This window comes from Plectropomus leopardus, chromosome 18 (genome assembly GCF_026936395.1).
Source record: "Plectropomus leopardus strain MGB_pleo_1.0 chromosome 18, ASM2693639v1, whole genome shotgun sequence".
NCBI classification, from domain to species: domain Eukaryota; kingdom Metazoa; phylum Chordata; class Actinopteri; order Perciformes; family Serranidae; genus Plectropomus; species Plectropomus leopardus.
In genome coordinates this window covers 19547895-19559195 of record NC_142193.1, presented here as the reverse complement: position 1 = coordinate 19559195, position 11301 = coordinate 19547895, and positions in this window count along the sequence as shown.

The window sequence follows — 11301 nt, the reverse complement described above, 5'->3', positions numbered from 1 at the left end:
TGTGGGTAGGCATGAGCAGAAAGAATTAATAACGCCAAATCAAAGTCATTCTGCAAACTCTTACAAGAAATATAACTAAACCATGATAATCGGCACTTTGTGTTTTGTCTGTTGTTTTTGTTTTCTTTTAAGTATCTTTATATTTATTAATGTTGTTGCTTGGTTACTTTAATCCAATATCAAATCCTAAATCATCAGTTTGTTTACTTTGTATTTGGTAATATGTATGCACTAAACTGTGAAGAGAGCGTTTATAGAACAGAAACAAAGATTAAAACCACTGACAGGAGAAGTGTACAAGCTTGATTATCTTGTTACAATGCAATGTTGCATTGTAACAAGACAATCAATGTTTTTTTTCATTCTTTTTTTAACGTCCAAACAGCGAAAGTCATCATATAATGCCACTTTTGCGCATAAGACCCCAATGCAAAATGCCACCTTTCGCAGCTATATGATATGCTGCTGGGTGGCATCAGCTAAGAACTTGGCCACATACAACCGGCAATGGGGTTATGATATGCTACCGGATGGTGGCCTCAATTGATAACGTGTCCTGAGGGAACCTGACATGATTGTATAATATGTTAGTAACTACATAATATAAGGAACTAAGAAGGTCCCCATAGGGTGGACAAGAAAGGTGGTGGATGGGTCTGACAAATACCAGACTTTCACCCAACAGGTCCCTGTGTGGATGTTTTTATTTCTTCACCTAACCATGTGCGCTTTTTGCCGAACTATCTGTGCCTTTGTTGACTAATCTTAACCATGTTCATACTTGCGTAAACATTACCATGTCTTTTTGTAGACATTCTTCCATTGGTAGCTGCACCCTGAACATCAGCAGTAGATGCAGAAGTCCACTGAGAGTGTGGCAATATGTGATGACTTGGAACGAAAACATGTTGGTCAGTCTCACCTTAATCACATAAAGTCTGACCATAATTGTGTACACAGGGATCTTTTATTTGGCAGAACCCCTCAGCGCTGTGTCCATTTACACTGCAGCTTCTGTTGAAATATTTTGGGTAAAAAGGCTACAATACCAATTGAACACTACCAGAGAAAAGGCAGGCAAAGTAGAGGTTAAGCTGAGGAAAACAGTCGAGCATTTAGAAGCAAATGAGCCTGGTATTTTCCTCAGGAGAAAACAGAGTTAAAAGGGGCTGAATATTGGATCAGTATCAAGTTCACTGCCATATGTTAACTATAGAGATGCTTAGCAAATATGTTTCTAAAATTTTGTTTATCATATCTTCAAGTAAAAGGCAAAATAATAGCAACACCTTTTATTACACAGAAATGCAGTTCAACAATGGCACAGAATAAAGCCCCAAACATAAACATAGAATCACATTTACACCTCTCTGACACATCTGTAAATGTCAATAAATAAGGAACATAAAATGTAGGATTTCCAAGCTACTGTGTTGGATTGCAGCGGATGTGACTAAATGTACCAAGTGTACCGTGTGACTCTGCAAATGAGCGTCCCTGTTCACCTGCCTCCAGTACCAAGCCCAGCTGACCAGACCTTTCCATGACCCTGCTCAGTGGTGACAGCTGCACCCAGTCTCAATGGAACAACACACCATCCCAGAACCAGCCAAACAACGGCTCCTTCAAGACAGTCAGGCAGTCAGACCATGTCTTGAGCCAGACCTGAGTCAGCCCCAACCACCCAGGTGTGCCTTGCTCGCCCCAGCTCAACAACTCTTCTATTTACCCCTTGTTTACCTCACTGTACCTCATTTCCCCTCATCTCCTTGGTCTATATTTGTAGTCATGAGAAGCGGGGGGATTTTCCTGCTGACAGATAAATTCTGTCAAATCAAGGAAAACATATTAGTGGTCACCTTGACTCTGTGTATGTAAGAATTAATAGAGAATAAAAACTAAAATCTCACTAAAGAGCCAGTGGAGGGAAAAAAACAGGGGTGAGTGGTGCAAATAAACATACAGTTTGGCGCACCTGTGAACTTGAACCAGAAATATGCAATGGTCAACCAGGACACCTGCGTTTACTTGTGACTGAGTACAGTGCATGTGCAGTGCATGTCTCTTTGTGGCAGTCACATCCTCTGCCCACTCGGCCCAGAAAGGACCAACAAGAGGTCCTGTAAGCTGGCTTTGATGTAAATTCTGATCAAGTTCAAACCTTCTATTATTTTCGCATCTCGTACGCCCCTAGACTTTCACTTTCATCCGCCAAACCATCACTAATGCTACAGTGTTTATCATCACCTATTAAGCATACTAATCAAAGTCTCACAAACGTAGTTACAAAGATTTTAACATGCACATATAAACTGGTGGGCTGAAGCTTGTGAGTTGCACTATTGTTTTTGGTGCCTTTGAACTGTCCTCAGCACTAATTCTCGTTCATTCTGTCAGAAAACCCTTTCTGGAAAAAAATGCTATCATTTTAAGTCAGACCATCATCTTTTTCTAAAACTTAAGGACTATCAGGGATCTTCCGACAGAAGAGCACGGATGATTTTCAGTCTGCATGCACATCTTTTCCTGAAAATGGCTTTTGTTTACATATGACATGTGCTCTGTCTGTTGACTTGCAGTTTCTCCAAAAACAAAATATTTCCACACTGATGACTTCTTGCACAGTAAATAATGTTCTCCTCATCATCTTTCTCTTGTCTGCTCGCTGTCATCTGCCTGACGCTATGTGATGATGTCACAGAATTTAAAAATAAAGGCGCATCCGAAAGAGAATCAGTCCAGATTGATGGATATTTACACCCCCAGTGTGTACCTTGTACAACCCTTGTACACAAAAAAATGAAATAAACTGCAGCAAGAATTAAAGGGAGCGAGCTGTTTCCGCTTGCTGCCATTGTCATTATTTTGCTAAATATCCTGTCCTTTCTTTCATATGGCCATTCTCTACCATCTCTGTTGTCAGTTAAATCTCCCCAAGTCTGTGTGTGTGTGTTTATGTGTGTGTGTGTGTGTGTACAGGCCCATGGAATTTGTCAGTATGCTCGCATTGGGTAAACACGGCCTCCAGCCAAGACAAGCTGTGGTGGTCGTGATGTTGTGCATGGTAATTGGAGAGAAGACAGGCCTCTGCCCAGTGTAAAGCAGCTAGATTAATTTAGATTGTATAAATCCAAACAAGCCAAGTAGACTGGCACCGTCTCATACAACCTGGGATCTCTCTTACAGAAACATGCATGGTAGAGGATGCCAGTGTGTGAGTTAGGCATGTATGGAATGATGCTTTCAAAAAGTGAGGGGATCAGTCTGATTTAGGAGGCTCCAACTCAGATCTTGATCATAGGGGGCGTCCAGAACATTTCTGCCTGTTATAACAGGGGTTGTTACCTGGTAACCAAACACAACCAGCTGCACACTAGGGATACATTTAAGAAGGAGGAAAAACAGTGGAAAGAAAGATGAGTCTTCACTGGTCTTCTTTTCTCTCTCTCTTGCTCTCTATCTCTATCTCTATCTCACCCAACCTCTACTTCAGACCATAAAAGGCCGGGATGTTGTGTGATGGATGGCAGCGGAGCCTCTGACAGAACAGGGGGCTGTGGTGCCACTCTACAGAGTCCCTGCAGTGTCTCCATTCAGCTCCATTCATAGATGACAGCACAGGGGGAAGCTCCTCTCCTACTGAGCAGAAACACCACATCCTGCCTGCCAGCCCACCTCCCTGCTCCCCTCCCTTGTCCTCAGATCCAGGCCTAGTAACGCTGCTGTATTTTTATGGTGGACGACAAACTGCTTCTTAGCAACCAGTCCAAAGGCAACAAGGAGGCCCATGTTCCTAGCAGTGCATCTAAAATGAGCCCCATTCTTCATAGGAGGGGTATTCTCAGATGATATGTGTGTACTTTCCTCTCAGGAGAACCAGGGATAAAGTTTAGCAAAGACATTGTCACATGCATTTAATACAGAGTAAAGTTCATGGTTTAAGTAAAAGCATCCTGTAAAATTCACCAGAACTTTATTATTTGGTACCTTTAGAAACAGCTATTACAAAGGACTTTGAAAAACAAAACAAAAGCAGATATGGGATATATAGAAGGCAACAGAGAGCCAAACAGTGCTACTGAACACAAGCAAGACAAAACCATGGTCGATTTGGGATCAAACAAAAACAAGAGAACAAATAATGCAAGATGCAAGTTGCAAAATTTTGATGTAAAATAATGAAAAATCAAAACCAAAAAAAGCACCAAAAGCAATAAGAACACAAAAAAGAATAAAACATGAATAAAATAGATAAATGAAAAAAGACAACATCACATGTACATGTACATGGTCTAATTTGAGAGGTAATGTACTTAATTTTTTTCCCCCCAACAGTGTAAAATGTTTATGTTTTTATGTTTGCCTGAATATTTTCTCGAAAGAAAGACTAGAACTTTGAGGAATTAACTGTAAAACACAATGGGACCAAAGTATGAAGCTTCACATAGTCTTAAGTCAAAGTAAATAACAATATAAGAAAAAAAAATCTTTTACACATATCTTTCATCTCTTTTGGTCAGTCACTTAAAAAAAGAGGCCGGGATAGGGTCAGGTTCTTGCCAATTTAGAGTAGTGTTTTTTGTTTTGTTTTGTATTTTTAATTAAACTGGCCGTTTTAATGCATAAATGGGAAAGAGGGACAGAAGGAAAGAGAGAGATAGAGAGAGAAGGGGGCTCTGTGACTAAGAGAAGAGTAATATAGTGGAGAACTGAGGGGAGTGAGAGAGTGCAGAGGAAACGAAAAAGAGAGAGAGAGAGAGAGAGAGGGGGGCTGCAATGTGACTTGGTTGGCAATGTTTCCTTCTGCCTTCCCAGCAGTGTAGACATGTGCTTTTGTTGCCTAAACATAACCACAGGCAGATTAATCCCAAATGCTTATGTTGACATGATGGTTGCAGCATCCTGGAACCTCAATAGCAGAAGGATACCTCGAGGGTAACATGTAGAAGTTCACTGCAAAGCATCAATATGTGACGACTTGGGATGAGAACGTATTCACCTCACAGACTTTTCTTACTTGACATCCAGAATGTCATCGCAATTACAGTATGCGAGCATATGCATAGATGTCCTGGGGGATGGGACACGTCCTATTCATTGCATTTGTCCCCCCTGCCCCCAATTAAAAACCTGAAAATAGCAGCCATAACTTGATGCAGAAAAGACATAAACTGGTGCATAAAAATCTGCCGGACTGCAGGAAATTCAGCGTCTGATGATCCAAATTTTCCTGTGGGGGACCCAAAACCACACCATTTCATATTTGACCCACCCCTCAACATTGGAATTAAACCTATGCACTTTCATGCCACAAAATCAAGTCCTGCCTACAGTATATAATAAAGTATGATTCAGTGTGACTACATTTTATAAAGCTCTTAATACATAAAAAAAGAAGTGTGCAATCATCTAGATCCATCCTAGTCCTCCCTTTACATTTCTCTATGGAATCAACACCTACCTGCTCCAGTAAATCCGACTGGGCATGAACTGAGTGCTGCTCTGTTGACAGCCGGTGTTTCACTGAGTGGAAAAGCTTGTACTGAACACACAGCCAAGGGCAAGCACACATCCGCATATGCAGAGTTACAAATGTTGATGGAGCCGAGGCTGTCTCACAGCTCTGCGGGATTCTAGGAAAGTTAACAACGTCCCCTTTCCCTCCAGCTCTTCTTCCATCCCCTCCCTCCAGCCCACATCAGTCCTTTTTTCCCTCTCTAACCGACATCCTACCACCACCGGTTGCCTCTCCATCATCCTGAATATAGACAGTTTCCTTTCGTTTCCATATGTTATTGTCATATTTAACCCCTTTCTTATATTTAACCCTTTGGAAACCTGGACATCACTTTTCTTGTGCTGTGTTCAGACCTGCAAACCCTGAGCATATTGGTTGGCTTTCTTTTGTGCACATGGAAAAAGTAAATGAGCAACTTGGCAAGAGGTGTTTTGCAAATTGTAGGGTATTAATAAATTAGGAAAAAAAAAAATTTAAACTGGGGGAAGTGTTTTTAAAACTATAATTTTCATAATTATATATTTAAAATTATTTTACAGAATATTATTATTATATTATATATATTACATTATATCATATTATTTTCTCTGTTTTTTAGCTTTAGTTTTTGTTCTTGGGTTTTTGTTTTGTTGTTTTCGCCAGTTTTTAGGGTTTTGTACTTTTTAAAATTTCTTTACTAATTTATGGGTCATTTCTTCTCATGTTGCTCATTGTGTTCTTCCCATGTTTTAGAGAGAAATCAAGCGAATTAGCTCAGGTTTCAAAGGGTTAAGTTGTATAGAATATTTAGTCTCCTTGCAGTGTGGCCTGAATCAAAAGATTATACATGAATACTTCTCCTGGATGGAAGAATTAATTTTACAAGACGCTGTTTAACATTTACCAACGCTACATTACACAAAAGATGATGACAGTAATCTGACAAACTATAAAGTTCTCGATGCTGCTGCTGCGCCATGTGTCTCTGTGTGGCCTGAATGCAGTCTGCGGCCGTGTGTCTCATCAGTGTGAGAGCTCAGGCTGTGGGCTCATCTGCCGCCAGGCGTGGTGAGACAACTTGCATATCCTCCGCTGTCTCCTGTGATCTCCTCTCTCGTCCCACAAGCATGGCTACGCATGTAGCTTGGTATGGCCATACCACACAATTATGACTGTGCCAGGATACGTTTTTAATGTTCTCTCACGCCCACTGCTTTCAGATTTTGTCATCAGTTGTCAAGTTTGCACTGTGAGCCCGTATGGTGCTGTTAAAACAAAATTCCTCCACTGTTGAGGAAATAGTTGGAGCAGATTAACACAAGATTAATTCAATAACAGGGTTCAGACACTATACATCCTGTGTTTGGCAGGACATCAGCTCTCATCTCACATTGCATTACATGGTTGTGATTGACAGAAGAGCATTTGGCTTTGATTTTATGAAGGCAGAAAGCAAAGTGTCACATCCTTCTTTTCCTGTCTTTTGGGGACTCAACACTTGCCCTGATGACTGTGATCAACAATCTCACTGTAGCTGGTCCTAACCATGCCTCACCTCTCTCTGCCTCGCCCACAATTGTCTTCTATCCCCTCTTTCAGGAGAGGATAAAAAACCTTTTGGCTTAGGGTTTTTGATTTCCCTAAATCTGTCATGGAGGAATTTTAATTTGTAGCTGAGCTCAAAAGAGTGTGACGGGGGAGAAAGGAGGGAGAAACAGGTGCAGAGTTCTTCTCAGCTATGGGAACAATATCCTGTGTCCCTGCCGCATTTAAATCTGAAAAGACAAAGTAGGTGTGAGCGATATCGCTTTAAAGTAATATTGCAATTTTTTTAGGATATATATCTTAATATTTTGAAATCTCCTCTAAACTAATGTAAACTACTCAAATACATAATTAGTAAATGAACAACAGTTACAATGAAGCTAGTTAGATAGCCTTTATTTTCCCAAGGGGAAATTCGTTTTACACCATATGAACACAAAACACAAATAACATAAAATCAGTGGGTTGATAAACAAATTCATCAAACATTTTATCTAAGATTTTACCAATCACAAGGTAGTTGATGACTGTATCCTCTTGGATTTTTTTTTAACAACTTGACTTATTTAGCACACCTGCATTTACTTAGAGGATCCTGAGATGTTAGGTCTGCCAAAGCATTCAAGTGATAAAAAAAGGGAAATTATAAGGGCTCGCTAGAAATGGCCCTATCACCTTTCGGGCGCTTTACCATCCAGGGGATGCATCCTACTTTTTCTTCCTGATAATGCTATTTTGCTATAATGTGATTATTCCACTGATCAGTTCTGTATTGACTCATGTCACTTAAGACCTGATGATGCTTAACTGATCAGGGGTCGTGCAGAGGCTGCAATGTCTCCACCATATATCTAAAATGAAAAACTCTTCTAAGAAAGAAAAAGAATACAGAAAGCAAAGTAATCTCTAAATGTTGAACAATACATTTGATACACCATGTTGGTGATTATTATTAGTTTTATTATTATACTTCATTATTACTGTAGTGTCCACGTGTCTTCAGACTTTTTGGAAAGAATGGCCTGACTGTCTGCAATGGACTCATCAAGTTGCCTAGATATTAGTTAGTCTGTCTTTGTTTTCTCTGATTATTAAGAGGACTGTTTGTGGGTTTCTGTTTATGCTGTTTTTCCATCCTGTGTTCTCGTGCTGCCTTTGCTCATTTGCCAATCTACACGTCTGAATTGAATCAGCCTTGTTAGTGCTTCCCTGCTCCCCAGTCTTTCCAAACCTGCCTGTTCTTAATCACCTTATTCCCCTCACCTGAGCTTCTCCACCTGCACTTCATCCCCTCAGCAGACTAGTTTTTATTTATGTCCTGGTTTTCAAGTCAGTCTTTGTTGTGGCCTTGATTTTAGTTCTGTGATCTGTTTTTTTTTCCTTTTCTCAGCCTGGAATGAAGAGTGATCGATTTGAGTTCCTGTTTTCTGGAGTCCTTGCATTTGGGTCCATCTGGGACCCAAGGACCCAGCAGGTGATCTTCATGAGGGGACTTTAATCTTCAGTGCCTTAGAAATGACTGATGATACTTCAGTTGTGTGGACAGCTTTATCATCAGCATGCCAGACAGTTTCTTCAAATCGCTGGCTAAAGAATTTGCTGCCTGGATGGTTAAAGGACTTTTTGATCACCTATAAATCCCAGTCTGCACCTCAGTCTGCTATCTTTGATCCTGCTTTAGGCTCGAGTTCGTGAACCGACAGCCTTCATATCCTGAGCTGACTCCAGCTGACTCCAGCTCTCAAATATGAACTGAATGTTAGCAGTAGAGCAAAAGTCGAGGGATCACTTAAGTTAGTAGGAATATCCTCTGACCACAAAATGTCATCCAACAGTTGTTGCCATTCCTGGAGACTGCACTACTATGGCTAAAATTAGGCTACTTAAATGATTTATCATCAGTATTATTGCAGACTGACCAATCAATAAGTCCATTTATAGTTTCACCTTTAACAGTAAGGGTACAATTAATTTTGCCTAAAGCCCTGCTAATATGCTACTTGTGGTTAATGGTCCCCACCATGCAGCTCATTGACCAGGCCCTCCTTAAAATGAAAAGCTTCCCAGGATTTGCCAAGCTGCTGGCCTCCTCGGTGAGTCCTCATGAGTGATGGTTTTATTAAAGCTTCTACTTTGGCACGTGGGTGTAGGGAGGAATGGCAAGATGGAGAGAGAGGCAAGTAGAGAGAGAGAGAGATCCCAGTTTTCGTCATGATCAGCCTGAATGTGGCACATTATTATGGGCTATTAAAAGAGGTAAATCAGCCAAAGACTAAACATACATGTAGGGCAAGAGTAGAAGTTTTAATATTAGCAGTGTAGCTAAAGTATTTAAGGCGTCCATTCATACAGTGACCTTTTCTCCCAACTCTCTCTTGTCATTCCCTCCCACCTGTCGTTAATACAGAAAACAAATCCAAAATTATTCAGAGTAATGAAGGCATATGGAACTTTACTGCTGAATGGAGCACACAAAAGACAAAGTGTTGACTTATGCGTTCTCAGAGGAATCCTTGTTTTATAGGCAAGACTGTGTTTGTATTCATTTTGGTTTATTTAAAACTTTCCAATCTGCCAGGTTAATGTTTTAGGAAAATTTAAATCTTAAAGCTGCTAACTATTGAGGGTGGGAGTGGTGCAAAGGCCAGGAAGACCGTGAATGCTGGCTCTCTCTTTCACACATAGTATTGACAGACAAATGGAAAGACAGACAGAGACATGTACATTTGCACACATTCACAAGTGATATCTTTAGCGAAACATCACACTGGTGCAAATGTGATAGAAGAGTAATTGTGTAAAGTCTGGTAGTGTGTATTACCTGTCTATGATATGGTAAATGAGACTTTCTTAAGCTAATGTATGTTGTCTCAACAGAATAGAGTTGTAGGAAAGAAACGGACATATTTCATATGAGCGACTGAGAAAGAGAGAAGGTTTTGCTCTCAGGATGAAAAAATGTCTGAGAATATTGAGCAACTAACTCTCTATGACCTACAGATGGCGCAAGATAGCCAGTCATAAAGTGAAGTCTCCTCTTTGATCTATGTGATTCTGTGTCAAAGTGTAACTGAGACAAGGACTGAATGTTTGTTTGTGTGTGTGTGTGAGTGTAAGAGAGAGAGAAAGTGTGACGCTCCCATTACAGCGTCTGCGAAGGAAGTTGACTCACAGAGAGGAAAACACTGAACCTCTTTTTCCTGCCATATGTAACGGCCTTACATACACATTCATGCACATAAGCTCATTGATCCTGAACACACATTCCTATTGTGTGTTAGAAAAAGATTAACCACTTTTTTAGTGGGTCAGCAGGAAGATTATCTAATAAGTAGTGCTCAAATGATTAATCGATCGACTGAAAATTGTTAGAAAAGTTGTTTGATCTACCAAAAATACCAAAAAAACAACAAAAAATGACCTGTGCTAGCTTCACAAATGTGAGAATTGCTTGGTCCCCTTTGAATATCTTCTAGGTCGGACAAAACATTAGAAAATGTCCCCAGAGGGGCTCTGTTGAATTGCGTTTTATAGACCAATCAATTGGTCAGTTGATCAAAAAAATAGTAATAGTATAGTAATAGTATAGTAATAGTATAACTGAAAATAAAATAATCCTGAGTTGCAACCATAGACTTTAGAATACACCTTCCCCTTCAAAGTATCAAAATTAGAGAGGAGGGATTGTCTGGTGTGCCCGTGCAATATCATGGACAGAGAACCAGAGAACAGGTAAGCAGCAGAAAGCGACATAAAAAGAGGTCTGTGAAAACTTTATGGTGGTTAACTCAGTTTCTTTAAACTCAGACTTAAACTGCCGACTTATTTGGATCAGCGTGTCTAAAAGAGGTTGACGCTGTGGTGTAACGAGGGGTGGATCTGACTCATAGACTTGAATATGTGTAATTGGTTCTGAATCCGCAAACCAAAACCATTTTTTGTTGTTTTGTTTTGTTTTTTACTAGGCTTGAAACATGTTTATTTCTGCTGTAAAATTTGGCATTTTAACATGCGAGTCTGTGGGAATTTGCCCTGTTTTGGAGCTTTCGGTGAACTGTAATTTTTGGCACTTCCTCAACGGCTTTCATTTTCAGCCTTGGAGGTTGCTGCTTGGTTGCAGCTCTACTGAAAAGGTGAAAGGTGATAAAACTTAACTAATCTGTAAGGTGTTTCCATTTTTTTGTCTGCACCCTGACTATAATTGTACTCTGATCTCACATTTGACTGCACACTCTCTCCATACTCTGTACATACAGCAT